This window comes from Mastomys coucha, unplaced genomic scaffold, assembly GCF_008632895.1.
Source record: "Mastomys coucha isolate ucsf_1 unplaced genomic scaffold, UCSF_Mcou_1 pScaffold11, whole genome shotgun sequence".
In the NCBI taxonomy this organism is placed as follows: Eukaryota; Metazoa; Chordata; class Mammalia; order Rodentia; family Muridae; genus Mastomys; species Mastomys coucha.
Window position 1 is genome coordinate 9,175,292 of NW_022196893.1, and position 7,567 is coordinate 9,182,858.

At 50.8% G+C, this 7,567-nt stretch overlaps 1 protein-coding gene across 1 annotated transcript in view; it reads right to left on the reverse strand.

Moving 5' to 3' along the window:
* The window catches only part of Il2rb (interleukin 2 receptor subunit beta), a 31,364-nt gene extending 27,227 nt beyond the window's left edge, over nucleotides 1-4,137 (reverse strand). Inside the window, exon 1 of the mRNA XM_031348638.1 lies at nucleotides 4,052-4,137. The gene's annotated coding sequence lies outside the window, so the exon portion shown is untranslated. The remainder of the gene's footprint in view (nucleotides 1-4,051) is intronic.
* Between the last annotated feature and the right edge of the window lie 3,430 nt (nucleotides 4,138-7,567).

Below are 7,567 nucleotides of genomic sequence, written 5' to 3' on the forward strand. Positions count from 1 at the left end.
AGTTAGAGAGGAGGGAGATGAGGAAGAGGAGAGGAGGGAGAGAGGAAAGGAGGGAAAGAGGAGAGGAGGGAGAGAGGAGAGAGAGGAGATAGAGATAGAGAGATAGAGTTAGAGATAGAAAGAGATAGACAGATAGAGTTGGAGAGATAGAGATATACATACATAAGTACATACACACATAGATAGATGAATAGATGCATAGATAATCAAATCTTTAAAAAAGAGAAATGCAAGCTCACAGGCCCACTGCAGCTTGGATGACTGGTGCTCTTGTCTTGGGGTTCAGTAGCACCTATTTTAACAAGCCCTCCAACAGATTCTGGTGCCGACTAATGTTTAGTCTCTCCTCTGGGAAGTAGCTCCTGCCGCTCCCAGTCTGGCTGCGACACCCTCAGCCTCGTTCTCCAGCACCTCATCCGCATGCCTGCCTGGTGCTTTCTCCTGAACCTCTCCCGTCTCACTTCCCTCCTGCCCCTTCCCGAGCAGCAGCTGAAGTCAGACCTGTCAGGATTTCCAACTTGAATTATGGCTTTCCAACAGTTCTCCATGAACTCTGACCTCAGATCTGTCCCTTGTCGGCTGCTAGGCCAACCTATCTAAAGTACAAGTGGGTGGCCACCCCCTCCTGCTGCTATGGTTTGGGTCCAGAATGTCCCTCTAACGCCCATGGAGAAAAGACTTGGTCTCCACCTTGGTACTTTTGGAAACACGCCCCTGGTGAATACTAAAAAGATCCCTGGACCATTCATCATTCTCTCCAGCTCTTCCTTCCTAGTCATGAGATGAGGAGTCTGGCTTAGCCAAACACTGCCATCAGAAGTGCAGTCATGGGCCCAAAACAGGGTCAGGCTCCATGGACTGACTCAAAACCACGAAGTCATAAAGAGAAGACTTTTCTCTTCATAACTTGACTATCTTGGTATGTGTTCCAGTAACAAATGGCTGACTAATACAGCTGCTTCCAGACAAGCCTAGAATGAATCTATCCTTCAAGGCCTTAAACAAGGAATAAGGAACAAGGGACCATGTAAAGGTGCACAGAACAGAGGTGACAGCTCTCCGGTTGCAGCAGCAAGAAGAGTGACAGGCAAGGACACAGTTTTCTCTTGTCACCTGCCTGCCTCAGTCAGGGCACCTGACCCCCAGGCCCCTCGGCCTCTACCATCCCTGGCGGCCTATGATGTCTCTATCACATAGAGCCAGTTGAGACAAGCAAGATAGGCTGGTAATTAAAATGATCTCTCCAGCCAGACATTAGCACTGATTGTTTTCAGCCAACGCTAAGCTAAGGGCTTAGTGCATGCCACATTATTTAATCTTCTCAACACCCCGTGTACTCGGTGAGAATGCTCCTCATTCCTGGGCACAGAAACTTGCCCATCTCACAATTCCAAAACACTAAAGCTAAGATTCCGACTTAGTCATGTCACAAGGGAGCTCCTCTCTTCTTTTTTTGCATCTCTGTACAATTATTTATTTATTCTGAGAGGGGAGCATGCCATGTGTGTGGTATGTCGCAGCACACATGTGGAAATCAGAGGACAACTTGTGAGAGTTAGTTCTCTCCTTCCAACACGTAGGTCTCTGAAATAAACTCCGGTTGTCTAGCTTGGTGGCAAGCCCTCTTACCCACTGAGCCATTTTGACAGCCCAAGCCTGACACACACTCTCTGCTTCCCTCTCTCCCTTCCTCTTTCTCTCTCTTAATAGTGTTTCGCTGTGTAATCCTGGCTGGTCTGCTGCAACTCATTGTGTAGGCTAGGCTGGTGATGAACTCAGAGATCCATCTGCTTCTGCCTCCTGAATGCTGAGCTCTAATGCGTGCTCCACCAAGCCAGTTTATCAAGCCAGACTCTTAACCCCTGGGTGATGTTTGCCTTACAAGCTTGTTTGTGACTGTGACTGATGGAACCAAGTCATAATGATTTAGTTTAAGGATCTGTGTTAGTCTCGTTATGATTCTAGAACCAGGCAACCAGGCAACACTTTCATAAAACAGGAATAAGTATTCCAGAAAGTTCATTCCCAAACCTGTGGCGTGACATGCAACCAGGCTTCTCCCACCTCAGCTCAGGTTTTGACTCCAGAGTTCCTGAGTGACCATGTGACCAGGCTTCTCCAATCACAGGCCTTGACTTCCTATCTCTGTTTGGAAGTGAGGTGGAGAAGGGAAGGGAAGGGAGCCCCGCCCACCCCCACCCCCCAGGCTGGTTAGGGTGGTTGCTACAGTCTCTCCTTTGCTGTTTCTCTGAGCCCTCAAGCCTGAATCCCAATGCCTTTTAGAGATCCCAGAAACTACATGACTCTCTTTTGCTGATGACAAAAGTTGTGTTGGCTTCCGTAACTTCGCAGCTGAAATTCCTGACGGTGTAGGTGGCTCAGCAAAGCTGAGGGAGCACTCACTAAGTAGAGATTGAAGGACTGTGGTGAGATGAAAAACCAGCATCCTGTGAAGGGGCAGACAGGAGCATGCCCACTTCCAGCTTTCTCTCTCCCGGGGTCTTAGCATCAGGTTGATATCATCACGTGGCACGCCCTGGTGCTCAAAGGTGCCTAAGGTACCAACTTCATTCTGCAGGGCTGGTGATGGGAAGAGAAGGGGCGGGTCCCTGTGCTAAACTGTCTTCTTGTTATAGATAGCCTGTGAGTCCCCTGCACACCCAGGGGGCTAGCTCTCCAGGCGGTTGCTGCTTTGGGCAGCTGGCTAGTAAAGTTCAGGCCACAAACCTCACAGAGGGAGCAGGGGTTGCATTTGGTGGCTGCCTGGTTTCGCTTTCAGGGTGACTGGAAGGCATCCTGAGAGGCCCATCCTACACAGAAGGATGGGGTCCTTTCCTTACAGTCTGTTTACTCAACCTTACTGTCCAGGGTTGGGGGGGACACACTCCTCACCCCATAGCATGCCTCTACTTTAGACTAGGCCACAAGCCAGGGTGCTGAGAGGAGCTAAGGACCATGAGAGCCAAACTGTCTCACTGGCTGACTCCATGTCTCCACATGCCTTATTTCCTCTCTACTCTGCCCAGCATTCAAACCACAAACATGCCCAACTTGACACAGGCAGGCTAGATGAGTAGGCTCCCTCCTGAGATCCTCTCTGCCTTTTCAGCCCCACCCCCTGGCACATGTCAGAGCTGGGTCCTAGCAAGGCCACCAACTCACCAGACCCAGGTCTGTCACCTAACTAGGCCCATGTGAGTCCCACTAGGCCATGTTCCTCAGTTCACTAGGTCTCTCAGTAGGCCCAGGTCAAGCCCACCAGGCCCTGGTCCGTCATAGCTAGGCCCCAGTCCCTTCCCTGGAACAATCACAGTTGTGAAGCCACAGACCACAGGAACAGGTGGTGGTTGATCTGAGTGAAATAGAACAAACCAGAATGATGTGAGTGGCACACAAACTCTGGAGGACAGAGCCCCAACACCTCAGAAGGCAGGCTCTTGAACAGCTGAAGAAGCCCTAAGAGATACACACACACACACACACACACACACACACACACACGCATACACACTGAGTTCCATTTCCTGGCCTAGATCCCAGAGTCACACTGGCTTAGTGTGAATCAGGAATCACCTTCCAGGTAGAGCAGAACAACTTCCTCAATCAGCTCTCCCATAAATCCCAAACTGCAGCCAAGGCTCTGAAAGAGAAAGGCCCAGCCGCTGGTAGAGACCAGAGGCCGGTGAACTATGAGCCGTGCCAACGAAGCCTGGACCCAGGATGCTCTTCCTGCTCGCCCTCCCCCTTACCTTACAGGAGGCCAGCTCAGGTCGGTTAATCCTGAGTCGCTGTCCAGTAACGGCACCCTCTGACTTCCAGAGTCCACCTTGGGCTTTGTGCAACCCTCAAGAGAGGTGGGGCTCGTCTCGGCTACTGAGAGGGACGCTGTGTACTTTGCACCCCACTCCCTGAACCCCCACCTCTTAGGGAAGAGCCAAGCAGGATGAAGACTGTGCAGAAGCTTGCTTCCACTGATCTGTAGGCTTGAATCCAGGAACCCAAGACCTTCATCTCTGGGCCCTTCCAGAGCTCAGGGCTAGACTGAACTGACCTGTTCAGCTCGGGTTGAACAGAAGGAGTTAGCTAGACCCCAGGCTACTTGTGATCTTGTTAGTCGAGTTTGCTGCAGGTAGCTCAGTCATGGTGCTGGGGATGATCCTGGGGGTGAGAAATGATTCCCACGGAGCTCAGTACCATGAAGCAGTATGAACCCAGAAGCCCCGGACCTCCCAGACTCAAGTTTTTCTCCTCCCAGGGACACCTGCCACAAGCCTGGACTGTCACCCATGTCACAGAGAAGCCTATGAAAGGTGACGTAACTCACGTAGATAGTGCTGAAATGTATTCGTACACACGCATTCTAGTATAGGGGGCTCTTTCTACAACCCTAGCTCTTCTATCTTATAAGGGGTCTGGGCTGGAGAGATGACTCAGCCGTTAAAGGCTAGGTTCACAACCAAAAATAAATATAAGGGGTCAGAGACCAAGCTGGGCCTGGCCTATACACCCGAGGGCCAGAGGAGGGGCCGAGGTAAACTGGCCTTAGGTGCTCTGTTTGGGAGGATGTGGCCGAGGCTTCAGGCCTGTGGTTTGAGCCTGGCAGCCTGGCTGAAGCCACCTGCACCTTTCATGCAGGAAGCAGGGGGCGGCAGGTGTAAAGGGGCAAGAGTATGTGGGCGGGGGTGGAGAGGCTGGGAGGTCTATGGTTTGGGCTGCGAGGTTCACCAAGCTAGCGTGGTCACTTGAGGAGGGGCTCTGTGAACCCTCACTGCCCAGGGCCCTCTTCCTGGGTCTCTCTCAGCTCTCTTCTGTCCAATGCCTATCCCACCTCAAGGCCTAGCACGTAGACTCACCCAGGGTCTCAAAACAGTCCCCTCAAAGACACAAGAGAAGCCGTCCTGCTGACCCAAGCAGAGCACTGAGACAGACGTAGGGCAGATGCCCCCACCAGAATGTTCTAGAAGCTGTCACCTCCCCCAGGCAACAACAGCTAACACCTCTTCCATCCTTGAGATTAGCTCCTAACTGTACCAAGCGCTCATGTCTAGAGCATGTCAGAGTCTCAGGCTCCACCCAGACCTACGGGGTCAGAACCCATTACTTAGTGAGACCCAAGTTGATCCATGTATACACAGAAACTCAATCCTTTAGTTCTGACAACAACCTTGCAGATAGCACTTCTCACGCTGCCCCTTGGGTGAGGAAACTTGAGGCAGAGAGAGGCTAAATCACTAGCCTAAAGCCCCAAGTGTCAGGGCTGGCATTAGAACCAGGGCTTTCTGGCTTCAAAACACATAATCTTCTCTTCTGGGCCACTGCACCTTTGGAACGAGAAAGCCTATGGATACTTGAGCCTCTGGATACTGGCCATGTTGGGTCTGGTCAGGCTGCGTAGCCCTGACTTTGCAAAGCTGTCTGTGGGCTTCCCACTGTTTCTCTGGCCCCTGCTTATCAAGCAAGAGTCTGATAGGACAGATTATATGCATTAGTGATCAACTAAACTACCAGTAATGCATCACATTAAAGAAAGAAGGAAATGCACTTCTCCTTGGAGCTGTTGAACAGAGAGCGAATCCAGATTTAAACTCTCTGCTTCAGGCTTCCTGTGACTTCCAAGCCTTCTGTCTCCTGTTGGCTGAGTCTGAATCTATGCCTGCCCGGAGGCTGTCTGGTGAATCTGTCTGTTCCTGTGTGTCTGTTCCTATGTGTCTGTCATGTGCGGCTTGGTCATCTTTGTGTTCTGTCTGTGTGTCTGCTGTATGTCTCACAAAGGACTTTGCTCTGTATTTATTGAACAGTACCGAAAGCATCATGTGGAAAGGGAATGACCCAGACAACAAACACTGCGACAAACATCACTGTGGACCAACTAATATCCATACACAGATGCTTTCGGCCTTTGAGGTAGGCTGTGGAAGGCTCTTTTCAATGTCTCTATTTACTGCTTTTAGCAAATGATATGCATGCATTGTTCTGGGTCAGGGGCATGGAAGAGTATATGACATAAGGTCACAGTTACATATTAGCTTAGGTTACATGGATGTCCAAGTTGATTACATGGAAATCCAAGGCAAGTAAGGTTGGCTGCCTCTTAGTTCTCTTAGAGGCAGGTTAAACACACACACACACACACACACATACACACACACAGTAGGCTAGCAGTCCTAAGTAGTCTCAAGGTGTATAATTAACCCTGGCTATGAGGTCTAGCAAAAGTTCCAGTCTCTTAGTATGTAAGAGATATTTTCATAATACTGCACTGTCATTTGAATTTTGCTTCTCCTGGGCACTAAAGGAAAAGCTACCTTCAGTCAATGGCAAACCATTCATTAAGCTCCTGATCTGAGAGTAAAGGGTCGCAGGAGGCCACCACACCATCCAGGAGTCCTGAATCCATTTGTAGGGAGAGACAACAGATATATCATCAAATGGCTAGCTACCGTTGGACTTTGTATGTCCCTGAAGGAGGAGGCCTGGCTCAGAGTGTGTCAGGGAGACCAGCCTCGGCTGGAAAGGAGACAGAAAGGGGCAGAGCAACACAGCTGGCAAGCCTGGCTGGCTGAAGCTGACGCCTAGAGCTTCCTTCTTTCCCAAGTCCAGCCCTGATCCAGCCCCCATCTTCCCCAGAGGGACCATGCTGCTGTGAGAAGTTCATGGTGTGTGTGTGTGTGTGTGTGTGTGTGTGTGTGTGTGCGCGCGCGCGCGCTCTTTGCAGCATCTGTGTACAGAAGTTCAGAAGGCTGAGGCACTCTTTCCAGCAGGACTCGCCTGCATATACCCAGCCTGCGGAGGACCTCTGTGGACAGCAGAGGGTCCCCCACACTCTCAGATTTCTTGTAACACTTCCATAGCTGCTGAGGGACCCTTCTCTGTACCGAATTGGAAGGGTCTCTTGACTACTCGACTGCTCCTGCTAGGAAGAAGGCTACAGTTATCACACACACATGCACAACAGTGTGTCCCGGGCACGTGCAGTGAACCTGGTGTGGTCTAGCAGAACCTGTGCTTCCTGCCTGGGCAGTGAGGCTAATGCATGCTCTCTACATTCTTCTGTCCCTTCTTACCCCAAATGCCCACCTGTAACACTTCTGCCTGAGGACTTTGTACATTTAAGGTAATCTAACTCCTTTAAGAGAAGCTGGGATAAAACACACAGGCTGATACCAGCAGTTGCCACCAGAGGGCAGTGTGGGCCCCATGCTGGTTTCCAGGCAGTACCAATCAGCAAGAAGTGACCAGAACACAAAAACCCAGCCTGTGGAGAACCTAAATAGGCCTGGGCTCAGAGAAGGCAGCCATCATTCTTAGTTCACACAGCAGGGCAGGATGTGAACTCTGACCTTCCAAACACTCTGTCCATGGAGCCTTCCCATCTACATCTGGCATCCATCTCCACCCAGCCCAGAGTCCTTCCAACCTTATTAACACCAACAGTTTCCTGCTTGGTTTCACTTGCCTTTTACTCCAGCACCTAGTCCATCCGGTGCTAGTAGGCGGATCTGTTTGGTGTGTTCTTGGATGTTGTGCCTCGAATTCACAGGTAAGGTCTATGGGTCCCACATCTTTT